Source organism: Lissotriton vulgaris, chromosome 11 (genome assembly GCF_964263255.1).
Source record: "Lissotriton vulgaris chromosome 11, aLisVul1.2, whole genome shotgun sequence".
NCBI lineage: Eukaryota > Metazoa > Chordata > Amphibia > Caudata > Salamandridae > Lissotriton > Lissotriton vulgaris.
The window spans coordinates 381612668-381627033 of record NC_141699.1 but is presented as its reverse complement, the minus strand read 5'-3'; positions in this window follow the sequence as shown (position 1 = coordinate 381627033).

The window sequence follows — 14366 nt, the reverse complement described above, 5'->3', positions numbered from 1 at the left end:
CTAAGAACATCATATGTATCCTCATTGTGCAGTGCATACGAGAGAAAATGTTTTGATTTTAATTGTTGGCACTCATGGGAACGTATTTATTATTATCAATGTATTTCTTTTTTCTCAACGGGAAACTGTTTGATTGAGCAATATGTCTTGTGAGCACGGGTTACACCATCCTCTTTTTTCTCACCACATGAGCACTTTGTAGTATGGACAGCATTCTGGCCAGCCAAGCGCAAGTATTCCAGACAGGATATTGAACTTATGCCGCACTTGGACAGTGAACAATTTAAACATGTATTTTACATGGGTACAGTTTTTGTTTGCACAGATTTCCGCACAAAGTGTTACAATCTTTACACATGTTGGCCGGACAGACAGTATGTGGAACACTATACATCTTAAGAGAATATGACGTAATGTATTTAACAAGAATATTATGTTTCCCATTTGTTTGTTTCATTTACATGAATGAATTTGAGTGGCTGTTGGCCTAGCAGGCACATGACAGACATGAACAGACTTGATATTAAGCTGAAATGCATATAATATAAGTTTATTTAAACATGTATTTTACATGGGTACAGGTTTTGTTTGCACAGATTTCCGCACAAAGTGTCACAATCTTTACACATGTTGGCCGGACAGACAGTATGTGGAACACTACACATCTTAAGAGAATATGACGTAATGTATTTAACAAGAATATTATGTTTCCCATTCGTTTGTTTAATTTACATGAATGAATTCGAGTGGCTGTTTGCCTAGCAGGCATATGACAGACATGAACAGACTTGATATCAAGTTGAAATGCATATAATATAAGTTTATTTGAACTTTTATTTAATTGAGCACAAGATACTTTATCAATATTTGACTTTTTTCAGGTACTTCATGCACTTTGCGGGACTAGATCCTTTATTATGTGCAAATTGTCCCATTCTATCATGGTGGCTCATTTTCAGTGCAAGGCACGACGCCTATGCAGTCCTTTGTCAATGTTTATACTTTACACGTGAACTGTTGACTGCCGAATGCTTTATTAACACGATTGTGGGCACTTTCCATTGAACGTGATCAAGGCTTCTGGGAAGCCGAAACATGTTGTTTTGTGGATTAAAAACCTTTGGAATCTGAGCTGGTCTGTGCATTTTTCACTGAGAGTGTACTGGAGTGTTGGAAATTAACGGATTAATTACCAGCGTGCTCCGCCGGTGGTGTACGCCAATTCCCTCGGGGCAGCAGGAGGTCAGAAGGAGCGTTTTGTTTGGATAATATATATATATATATATATATATATATATATATATATATATATATATATATATATATATATATATATATATATATATATATATATATATATATATATATATATATATATATATATATATATATGTATATATATGTATCCATACTAATAATATAAAGAGAGAGCCCAAACCTTTGAGGCGGGTAATCTCAGGAACCACAGCACCAATCACAACACCCAATACAGCGTTGGAAAGGGCAGTTGCAGCAGAAGGACATAGGCTATACAGACGCCCACCATATACATTTAAAAGGTAAAAGAACCGTGCCAGCAAAGTAGTCCCTTGTGGGCGTGTCTGCGTTGTGCTGTGGGCGTGTGTTGAGGGCGTGTGCTGGGGGTGTGACAAACACGGGGGGCGTGTCGTACGTTCCACCCTTCATGCCATGCCTCATATTGTGTGCTAATCCCACCCTGCTCCCTTTAAATACCACTGCACCCCATGATCATAACCCACCCTTACTTTGTAGGTATCAAGAACCCCCTGATAAGGATAGGACTCCTGGGTCAGGGAAAACAATTTTTATGTAGAGGTATATACCCAGGCAGACTTACAGTACAAAGAGCTGGCTATTTCAAGGAAAACATATTATGTAAACAATAGTAATAAAATTAGTGCAATGAACTGAACTGATATCAAAAAGGTAATTTTAATTCTGATATAAAAATGAATAAATATACATAACTTTGTATACACAAATTGACATGTGACACATACAGCCCCATTATCTATAAACCGGAGATTTAAGAATAAGGATACAGCCTTTTTATTACATTACTATGACTTTTTAAGATGTGTTAAAGAAAGGTCACAGAAAGAATCATAAGTTTTTATTGTGTAATTTGTGTATACAAAGTTATGTATATTTATTCATTTTTATATCAGAATTAAAATTACCTTTTTGATATCAGTTCAGTTCATTGCACTAATTGTATTACTATTGTTTACATAATATGTTTTCCTTGAAATAGCCAGCTCTTTGTACTGTAAGTCTGCCTGGGTATATACCTCTACATAAAAACATAACCCACCCTTACTCCTTAAAATACCCCAACACCCTTAAACACTAACCCATCTTAACCCTATAAATATACCCTGTACCCTAAAACCCAAACCTATCCCTAAACCTTAAAAATACCCCAAAACCCAAACCTAGACCTGAACCCTATAAATACCCCTGTACCTCAAAACCCAAACCTACCCCTGAACCCCAAAAATACCCCTGTACCTCAAAACCCAAACCTAGCCCTGAACCCTAAAAATACCACTGTACCCCAAAACCCAAACCTACCCCTGAACCCTAAAATACCCCTGTACCCCAAAACCCAAACCTAACACTGAACCCTAAAAATACCCATGTACCCCAAAACCCAAACCTACCCCTGAACCCTATAAATACCCCTGTACCCCAAAACCCAAAACTAGCCCTGAACCCTAAATACCCCTGTTCCTCAAAACCCAAACCTACCCCTGAACCCTAAAAATACCTCTGTACCCCAAACCCCAAACCTAGCCCTGAACCCTAAAAATACCACTGTACCCCAAAACCCAAACCTACCCCTGAACCCTAAAATACCCCTGTACCCCAAAACACAAACCTAGCCCTGAACCTTTAAAATACCCCTGTACCCCAAAACCCAAACCTACCCTTGAACCCTAAAAATACCCTTGTACCCCAAAACCCAAACCTAGCCCTGAACCCTAAAAATACCCCTGTACCCCAAAACCCAAACCTACCCCTGAACCCTAAAAATACCCCTGTACCCCAAAACCCAGACCTACCCTAAAAATACTCCTGTACCCCAAAACCGAAACTTAGCCCTGAACCCTAAAAATACCCCTATGCCGAAAAAACCCAAACCTAGCCCTGAACCCTATAAATACCCCTGTTCCTCAAAACCCAAACCTACCCCTGAACCCTAAAAATACCCCTGTACCCCAAAACCCAAACCTAGCCATATACCCTAAAAATACCACTGTACCCCAAAACCCAAACCTACCCCTCAACCCTAAAATACCCCTGTACCCCAAAACACAAACCTAGCCCTGAACCCTTAAAATACCCCTGTACCCCAAAACCCAAACCTACCCCTGAACCCTAAAAAACCCCTGTACCCCAAAACCCAAACCTAGCCCTGAACCCTAAAAATACCCCTGTGCCCCAAAACCCAAACCTACCCCTGAAACCTAAAATACCTCTGTACCCCAAAACCCAAACCTAGCCCTGAACCCTAAAAATACCCCTGTACCCCAAAACCCAAACCTAGCCCTGAACCCTTAAAATACCCCTGTACCCAAAAACCCAAACCTACCCCTGAACCCTAAAAATACCCCTATACCCCAAAACCCAAAACTATATCTGAACCCTTAAAATACGCCTGTACCCCAAAACCCAAACCTAGCCCTGAACCCTAAAAATACCCCTGTACCCCAAAACCCAAACCTAGCCCTGAACCCTTAAAATACCCCTGTACCCCAAAACCCAAACCTACGCCTGAACCCTAAAAATAGCCCTATACCCCAAAACCCAAACCTAGCCCTGAACCCTAAAAATACCCCTGTACCCCAAAACCCATACCTATCCTTAACCCCACCCCTGTACCCCATAACCCAAAACTATATCTGAACCCTTAAAATACCCAAACACCCCAAAACATATACCTCAGTACCCCAAAACATATACCCCTATACCCATAGTTACCTTATCCAAAAATTTCAAAAAAACATGCTTTTACCATTCATGCATTTACAATGAATTTCGTTGTAAATGTATGCGTAGTAAAAGCATATAAAATGTAATGCCATGCGTTATAATGGCATTGCGGAGTCATGGTACTTTCGTAATGAAAGTATGCAGAGTGATGGTATGCGGAAAGAAAGTTGTGTTTACCCTCCCCCGGTAAGTATATTGGTGGCACGGCGGCCCACATCTCCAGCAACATACTCATATTTTTTCACCACCCATTTGAAAAATGCACAGGTCTCTCTCATTGATGGCCAGCACCAACATACACTTTTAGTTACACCTCCCGCCACAAGTTCTAGAATTGTGAACTTTAGAGCTGGGGAGCTACGTTCGAATCTCGGCATCAGCTCAACATCCTGTGATTCCAGGCAAATCGCTTTGTCTCCCCGTGCCTACCACAAATGAATGTGTTCTTCTGTAATGTAAATTGTGCTCATGCCATGTTGTTGAGTTTGCGCTATATAATATTGCAAAGAAATAAAAAGTAGGGAAACTCGAGTTCACACACTACTGAACACGCACTCTTAAGTGCATCAGCAGTGCACTGTGAATCGGAGCGTTTCACAGGCCTGTCACAGATAAGAAATGCTATCAAAACGAAATCCTACAAAACAATATACTACTGGCCGGCAACAATTCATACCCGGACAACGTCGGCACGGGCTGCTATCAACAATGAAATCATAAACCAAGGACTTATAGAAATTTAAGACTCACTGTATCTATTAAACGAGAAGTCCTTACAAGATTTCAGCCTGCTGCCAGCGGTCCGAACTAACCTAACTGGATACCACAATATCGCTACCGCACACAATATTCCAGAGCTAAATAACTACCTTGCTCAACACTTGCCTAACTTAGTTCCCGATCAACAACTCGCCTACAACACCATAGTTGATAGTGTTGAAAAGAAGCAAGGCAAACTATTGTTCATAGACGCCCCCGGTGGCACAGGAAAGACTTACCTAATCAATCTCATACTTGCCAAAGTTCGATCTTCTGGGAATTTGGCTCTAGCTGTTGCTTCATCTGGAATAGCTGCCACTTTGCTAACAGCTAGGAAAACAGCACATTCTACCTTTGAACTGCCTCTAACAGTTTCCCTTGAAAGAGATTCAATATGCTCTATTCGGAAAAACTGACCTTTGGGGACACTGCTTCAAAATGTGTCTCTTATCATGTGGGACGAATGTACAATGATACTAAAACCATTGCTGCCTAGCCTTTTTTTACCCGGACAACGTCGGGACGGGCCGCTAGTATATATATATATATATATATATATATATTTTGCATCAGCTTCTTCTCCTACGAGTTCCGTAGATAAAGACACGGCACAGCAACAGATAGCTTTCTCCACTGTTTTATTTACACACCATGTGCAAAGAAAAGTGCATTAAATGGACGGTCTACGCGTTTCGGCTCCTGCCTTCAACTGGACCATAGAGTCCCTTGGTCTAGACCTTATTTAAATACAGTGCTGTGTATAAGTACCCTTTACCATTTCCATGGTCATCTAGACCTTCAACCCTGCAGAGTCTGTTCTCGGCTAGTACATACTCGTGGCCATTTTGTGAGTATTTACAATTATCCTGAAGTACGTTTGTCAAACCATTTACCATAATCAAAAATAAAGTATTTACAATCTCACAATTATCCACTTATTCTAATTGTTTTCTATATATAGTGAACAAATAACCATTTTTGTTCATTACAGTAAAGTAATCGTTTTATACTGTATAAAGGGGAGGTAAACTCCTATTTCATTATTGTAATTAATTTCTCCATTTTTCAACCAAAATGCTAATAAGAGTAAGAATGAAAGTAAAGGGGTTTCCTAAATATATGCATAGAATTCCAAATTATGATTGATATTCAAATCTACTATTTACAGTTATATACATTTTTTAGGTCATTTTCCACTCTTAACTCATCTTGTTTGATTCTTAGGATGTATGAGAATATAATATCTGAAGTACTTTATAAAAAACCGTTCTCTATCCCTTTAGGCATCAATTGGTTGTTGATTTTTACCTTCCCCAATTATTTCTTATATTTAGATTGAGATTTTTCAAGATTAGATAAACTCATGGTGGTTTCAAGTATGTACTCTGTCCAACATCCCACATTTCATTATATACATTATATACAAAACTCCACATAGTTCTATAGTGACGGATTCCAGTCTTATATTTTCATCAATACTGTCTATGTAAATTTACAGATGTACATGTAATTTGGCATCCAAATTATGGCCAAACGGCACCTCGGTTCCCATACTCAATATCATCCTGGATTCCAGTCGTCTCAATTGTACAGTTTGATCACCGCCCCTCTCTGAGATTTTGCTCATCTTGATCCCTGAGTACTTTAGTAGGGCGGGATTGCTCTGATGATATTGAGCAAAATGTGTGGCCATCGAGTAGCATGGGTCCTTGTTCTTAATGGCCCTCAGATGTTGAAGTATTCTCAATTTAAGTTTGTTCACAGTGCTCCGGATATAGAACTTGCTGCAAGGACACTGTAGCCTGTAGACCACACATTTTGAGTCACATGTAATGTGGTCTTGAATAGTTTCCGTTTTGCCATTTTATAGTTTGTAATTTTTGATGTTTATTCCATGCTCACAGGCTTTACATTTGTGGCATTTCCAAAAGCCTGGTGTTGTCAGCCATGTCTGTTTCCTCTCTTCCCTTAATTCCAAATGGCTCTGTGTTAATAAGTCCCTTAGGGAAGAGGTCTTCCGATACGTGATACTTGGATTTTTTGTCAAGGTTTCTTTTAAAGTGTCATCTAAGAGTAGGACTTGCCAATGTTTCTGGAGGGCTTTCACATATATATATATGTATATATGTGTATATATACACACACACACATATATATATATATATATATATATATATATATATATATATATATATATATATATATATATATATATATATATATATATATATATATATGTATGTATATATATATATATATGATATATTACCCAATGGTGGCTGTTTCTGGGTAGTTATAGTTAGGATCAAGTTTCTACACGAAATGCCTTTTTTAAGTTGCTAATAACTTTGGCGCCATTTGACGAATCTCCAGAAAACATGAAAAAAGTGCTATATATATGTTTTAAATGGCTTTCTTCTTTTGAAAGGAGGTGAAGTCGCACACGCTACACAATGCTTGCAGGCATTTATTTCAAGGAGTGTGGGGCGCACCTGACACGTTTCGTTTGTCTCTGCAAACTTCTTCAGAGGTTAAGTCCCCCGACGAGTGAGCACTGTTCGTGGGCCACTGGCGGTCTGTTTTTGAGCAAGTCCGGCCCTCTAGTGGACAACCAAGTTGTTAATTTGGTTCGGCATGATGGTCTTCGTAGTCCACACATACAGTGCTCCGAACGGCCTGATGACAACTGTTTGCCACATCAATCACTGTCTTGCTGAGAGATTTGGTTCCCAGTCGCGTAGCTCCCTGCAGTTGGACAGTACCATAAACTGCATTTGGACCCATACCAGGCTCCGCTGTCTGGCGGCAGCCATTATCCCATATATATATATATATATTACCTACTGGCGTTCGCCAGTAGGTATATATAGTTAGGATTATTTGTCTATGGGACTTTTGAAAATTCTATGTCTAATAACTTTGGCGTTTGTGGACGGAATCGGCTGAAATTTTCAGGAAAATGGCACATTTTGTTTCTGAGCAGCCCCTGAAAATTTGGTGGGGTTTCGTCAAGGGGGGGCTGAGAAAAAAGGGGGGTCCCAAAACGCGTTTTTTACATTGAGTTTTCCATAGGGCGGTTGGACTCACTTTTAGCTCGAACGGCTGAATGGATTTGCACGAAACTTGGCAAAATTGTAGGGACTGTTAGCCCGATGTGCCTTTGCTAGGTCTCAATATATGTGCTTCAGTGGATTTTCAGAAATTAACGTTTAAATCAAGATATATATCTGTAACTGCGCTCCGGGCAGCGATCCGGTCCGCTTACTTTTCGCGTTTCGGAACTTTGCGCGCAGAAAGCTGATTGGCTCTCTGGTGTCTGTCAACATTCTAAACAGTCCGGAGCGGCCGCCATCTTGTCTCTCGGTAGGATCGAGAGAGAAGAAGAGGTGAAAAACGAAGGGGGAATTTAATGAAAGGGGGCAAGGTATCCCCCTCTTGACCCCCTAGGAATGTTGTTGGGGTTATTAAAGGGTCCCGTGGGGAAAAGAAAAAAAAATGATTTTTCACGGTAGAAGCGCTTCACGGGCCGCGAACTGGGCCGCAAACTGGTAGCGAAACGGGAATTCGCCATTTTGTGCTTCGTTAATTAAATTACTAGGTATAAGGGGGTGCGGGAGACGTATCCTAATCCCCTATGTTTCCTGAGGGTGGCTGAGGAGGCTGATATATGTTGATACATCTCTTCCAGCGGCTGCGCCATCTTGCCTTTTTTCCAATGCCACAATTTTGTCGTGCACGGCAGCCATTTTAGATGCCAGGCTGGTCCCAGGCTATCACCTACCCCTGCGGATGTAGTTTATGGCCCCAGCTGTAGAGAATTCAGACATGCCAACCCTCCTGATTCAGGCATGTGACTACTGATTTCAGTGCTAGTCTCCCGCCTCCCGATTTCTGCAAGCAAAAACCCGGGGGCATATTACGAACAACTAGCGATAATTTTTGTCTCTAACTTGTTTAGAGACAAAAATTATCGCCGCACATCGGCGATTTTTATCGCAGATAAACCTTGCTATTATCGCAGAAAAGTCAGCGATATTCATGTATTATCGAGCAAATGCTCTTAGCCATGTTATCCACCTCCCATTGGATAACATGGCTAAGAACTGCTGGTGTTAGATTTTGGAGACATTCGCGCTTAGCGCGAATATCTCCAAAAGTTGGTAATAGGAGATAGCGATGTTAGGGACTGTTTCCAGTCGCTAACATCTTGGCACGCCACTTTGCATGTCATTAGTGATAAGTATCACTGACATGCAAAGCGGGGCCCAAGATGGTCGCTATCTCCTTTTAGCTGTCACTAACTGGTGTTAGCGACAGCTTGGTAATAGGGAGATAATTTTATCTCCGCTTTCATGGCTTTTAAAGCCAAAAAAGCGGACATAAACCCCCTTGATAATATGCCCCACGATTCCTTGGGGGTTTCAGCTGACAGGGCTTGGTATTGTGTTACATGGCAATTTTTCCAGGAAACGTCAGAGGGTCGATGCAGGGGTTCTAGAAGAGGTGATAAACCATTTAAGCCTCATGAACAAGCGCATGGTCTTTTAAAGATTTGTGAAGTACTCGGGGCGGCGGTGTGTGTGTGCCCTCTTTCAGGAGCGGGCGGGGGGGCACTGCCAGCAACTTGCCAGGTCAGGTAGTGTTCAACACGTGCATCACCCTTTCTCTGCCTGCTATTGCGCTCCATGCTTCGGAAAGGTAAGAAAAAGAACGTGCATTTGAGTTTGAAATGTCCGATCCTGCAGCAGCATACTTCCACAGCCCACACATGACAATAACCCGATTCAAGGCCCCATTCACCCGTTTTAAAAAAAATAGATAACACTCCAACAAAGTAAGATTATAAAACTTTATTAACTATTAACTATAATGAACGGAACAAAAACTAAAAACATTTAAACATTTTTCAACTCAAAAAGCAACAATGGTTAGAAGCTGTCTTTTGTGCGAATAGTCCCAAGGCAGCACAACGTGCAGAGTTCTGGACGGCACCCAGGTGATGTCGCCTGGGTGCCGCACTGGTTTTGGGATCCTACAATGCAGCACAGAAAAACGGGTGGTGCGGGGGGAGGCCTCGTCAGTAGCGGTCTGTTGTGCGAATAGTCCCAAGGCAGCAGAACGCGTTGAGATGTTGATGGGACTGTGTCCAGTGTCCCATGGCTGACACAACATGTACGACAGGCACCCAGGTGATGTCCAGTAAACTGCCGCACTGGTTTTGGTATCCTACAATGCTGCTCCGAAAATTGGCGTGCGGCGGCCCGGGGGTGGGGGAGGCGGCGTGAACGGGCCTCCCCAGGTGGCGGCCATCTAGCTGAGTTGCGCCCGCTCTTGCGGCTACAGCGTCTCGCTCACCATGTTGTTGAGTTGCTCCCACTCTTGCAGTGCAGCGATAGGCGGCTGCCACATGGCTCTTAAAATGGCGGACGGCTCCTCGGTTTTGGGCCTGGTCCACTGAAATGGCCCTGGGACACCTTGGAACTCGGACGCTTGCCTGCTAGGGCTTGGGCTCCATTCTCGAAAGCGTCCCCTCAGCCTTGAAGATTCTACAAAAGTCTTGGGGGCCCCCGACTCCCGCAGGCTTCCGGTGGGGAGCGGCTGCCATGATTGCTCGCGGAATGACCACGACGGAGCCACGAGATGGTGGTGCTCTCATGCTGACGCCAGCTTCAGTCTGAATGATCCAGAAACAAGGCGGGGCTTTCATCGTTTGGGAAAAAAAAATGTTCTAAACCGATGAAAAGTGTTATTTTTAGGTCATATGACCAAGCCTTCCATCTTTAGGAAACCAAAAGTAAAATGAACCAATGAAAAGTTTTATAAACACGTCACATGACCTGTTATGCGGCATAGGGCTACAAAAAGCGTAGAAAATCCGTTGGCACGTGAGGCGGCGTCAGTAGCGGACCGATGTGCGAATAGGCCGAAGGCAGCACAACGCGCCGAGATCCGGATGGCACCGAGGTGGTGTCCAGCAAATTGCCTCACTGGTGTGGCCATCCTACAATGCTGCGCCGAAAGACGGCGTGTCCAGCTGAGTTGCGGTCACTGTTGCGGTACAGTGACTCGAACGCGCCGAGATCCGGATGGCACCGAGGTGGTGTCCAGCAAATTGCCGCACTGGTGTGGCCATCCTACAATGCTGCGCCGAAAGACGGCGTGTCCAGCTGAGTTGCGGTCACTGTTGCGGTACAGTGACTCGAACGCGCCGAGATCCGGATGGCACCGAGGTGGTGTCCAGCAAATTGCCGCACTGGTGTGGCCATCCTACAATGCTGCGCCGAAAGACGGCGTGTCCAGCTGAGTTGCGGTCATTCTTGCGGTACAGTGAGTCGAACGCGCCGAGATCTGGATGGCCCCGATGTTGTGTCCAGCAAGTTGCCGCACTGGTGTGGCCATCCTACAATGCTGCGCCGAAAGTCGGCGTGGGGTGCCCCGTTGGCTTATGAGGTGATGTCAGTAGTGGACCGATGTGTGAATAGGTCGGAACCAGCACAAGGCGCCAAGATCTGAATGGCAAGTCCTGGATGTTGAGTGCCTCAGTTGAGAGTTCTGAGCAGTGCTTGTAAGACTGTCTGAAGCTTATTTGCACCTGCTGCAGCTTCACTAGGTCCGGCGGAACTTTTTGCCTTTTCCTTTCTGCTTCTTTTCCTACAATGCGTTTCATCTGAAGACACGACCAGGTCCCTGAATGTGTGCAGGGGGACGCTATTGATTGAATGAAAATGGCGGCTTGACACAAAGCTGACTCAAGCGTTACTGTTGATGCTATACAGACAAAAATTGGTTTTCAGTTTGTACATTCTTCAGGTTTTTTTTTTCCATCCAAGTCTGATTGAGAGTTTGTAGAAAAATGGCTTCAGATTTTCCACATACTACTCTTCAACATTCTTCCTAAATGTAACAATGTGAAACTCACTAGGAGAACGGCTGTTTCTGTTTCCTTTCAAAATGCTGCCAACAATATTTTCTGAATGGAAGACACCATCTTGTAGCATAAAGGGCCGAAAGGGGTTCTGGTCTGGCCGATGGTTGGTGGAGACATTTTGACTATATCTTGGACCTGCCCGGCCTCGCCCAAAATGGCGCCGGTATAAATGGGACTCGTAACTCCTTGCCCGCAAATGTATATCTAGAAAATGTTATTGTAAGTGGCCCTGTCGTATTTTAATTACAAAATGTACGTCCACCGATTCCGCAACTGTTAGACACCTTTGTTCTTGCAACCTAATGGCCCGCTCGTTACGTTCTTCTACAGTGTAAATGTCTCCTCATCATATACGATTTCAGTTTGCTCCGTGGCCGGCCCACGTGGTTATAGGCCCGTATTTGTATACTGACATTTTCACAATAAAGGTTTTTAAAACAAAACACGGTAGTAGTATTTACATTGGTAAAGTTTTTACTTTTAGTCACTGTTTTCGAATCAGTAAAGGCAAGTGAAATAAAGCAGTCCAATTACATGACGGATAAAAGGTATAATATGGAGGAACGCAGTAAAGATAAATGCTTAAGGGCAGTTGTGTTTTTCATATCTGCAATATAAAGTGATCGATAAGAATCTGATAATCAGGCGTATCGGCGACTAAGACAGCAGGCCGAATCTCTTTTACTCAACGGCTCCGTCATGGAAGGAAGAAACGCCCTTTTTCTCGAAAAAGGAATATATTTTACTTACAAGACAGTTGTAAATTTTCCGGGAAAGTACATTAGCCTGGAATATTATAACATATGTTTGAAAAAAAAATATTGTTCGAAAACAATAAAAAGCGTAATTTTTAGGTCATATGACCAAGCTTTTCATCATTAAATTAACAAAAGTAAAATGAACCAATGAAAAGTTTTATTAACAAGTCACATGACCTGTTATGCTTACGTTACGTGCTGCGCGCCGCGCCTCGGATCACTTCCGGGTGCGGTAACGCGGCGTGTCATATAACGCATTACGCGACAACGTAGGTCAAGAATATAGTCAAAATGTCTCCACCAACCAGCGTTCGGAACACAACCCCTTTCAGCAGTCCAAAAAGTTCTGTTAAATGACAACAGAGGGGACAGGCAACAAGAACCATCAGTCAAAGAGGGGAGGGCAAGTTCTTCTCTTCCGGGTCATGTTGGGGCGCTACCGGAACTGATCGAATTGGTAGTCTACAGTGTTTCTGGATGTTTCAGACTAAAGCTGGCGTCAGCATGAGACCACTACCATCTCGTAGCTCCGTCGTGGCCATTCCACGAGCAATCATGGCAGCCGCTCCCCACCAGAAGCCTGCGGGAGTCGGAGGCCCCCAAGACTTTTGTAGAATCTTCACGGCTGAGGGGACGCTTTTCGAGAATGGGACCCAAGCCCTATCAGGGAAGCGTCCGAGTTCAAAGGTGTCCCAGGGCCATTTTAGTGGACCAGGCCCAAAACCGAAGAGCCGGCCGCCATTTTGAGAGTCCTGTGGCAGCCGCCTATCGCTGCACCGCAAGAGTGGGCGCAATTCAGCTGGATGGTGGGCAAGACGCTGTAGCCGCAAGAGTGGGCGCAACTCAGCTGGATGGGACAAGGTTCAGAATTGAAGAGTCATCAAAAGGCAAAAAGTTCCGCCGGACCCCGGGAGCCGGCCGCCTATGTCGGGGGCGATCTCAGGCTACACCAGTGCTATAAGACTTGGGGAGGGTGTCGGAGCCAAGCGTCTTCTCCGAGTCCATGGCCATCACACCGCCCCTCAGGGGCCTCCGTCAAGCTGTTTAGGAAGGTAACATATCACATTGTTTTCTAATGGAGTCAGGTCCACAAACGACACTCACTTACTTTGAGAATAGTGAAGCTGTAGTAGGTGGAAATAAGCTTCAGACAGTGTTACAAGCGCTGCTCAGAACTCTTAACTATGGCACCCAACATCCAGAACTTATGCCATTTGAGAATGACAGTGACATCGAAGCAACTCAGGAACCAAAACCATTAACATACTTTCACGTATGAAAATCTTACTTGGGGAGGGGGCAGGAGCGAAGCGCCCCCTCCCAGTCAGCGCCACCACACCGTATGTTGAAAATTTGAAGCCATCGTTCTACAAAGTCAACCAAACTTGGATTGAAAAATCTAGAAAAATGTACAAACTGAAAACCAGTTTTGGTCTGCATAGCATCAGTAGCAACGCTTGAGTCAGCTTTGTGTCAAGCCGCCATTTTGATTCAACAAAGCACAGGCATTGAAAAAGGCTCAAAGTCAGAACTCTGAACTATGGCACCCAACATCCAGGAGCTTGCCATCCGGATCTTGGAGCCTTGTGCTGCTTTCGACCTATTCACACATCGGTCCACTACTGACATCATCTTATAAACCAACGTTATGTAAATAGTTTTTTAATAAAATGTTTTACCCTGTTTCTTTGCTGGTGTGTTGTCTATATTTTTAATATTTGCATAGGGTTTGTCGTTATTTTGTGCGGGATGGGTGATGGAGCCGAGCTGTCTTGCAGCCCTCATGGTGTGGAGCTCAGTTCATCTCACTATTTTCGTATTTCTCATGAAGGGTTGTTCCTAATATTTCTATTTTAGCGAGGTCAAAAAGAGATCCAATTAGTGGCCTACTGATTTTGCTCGAT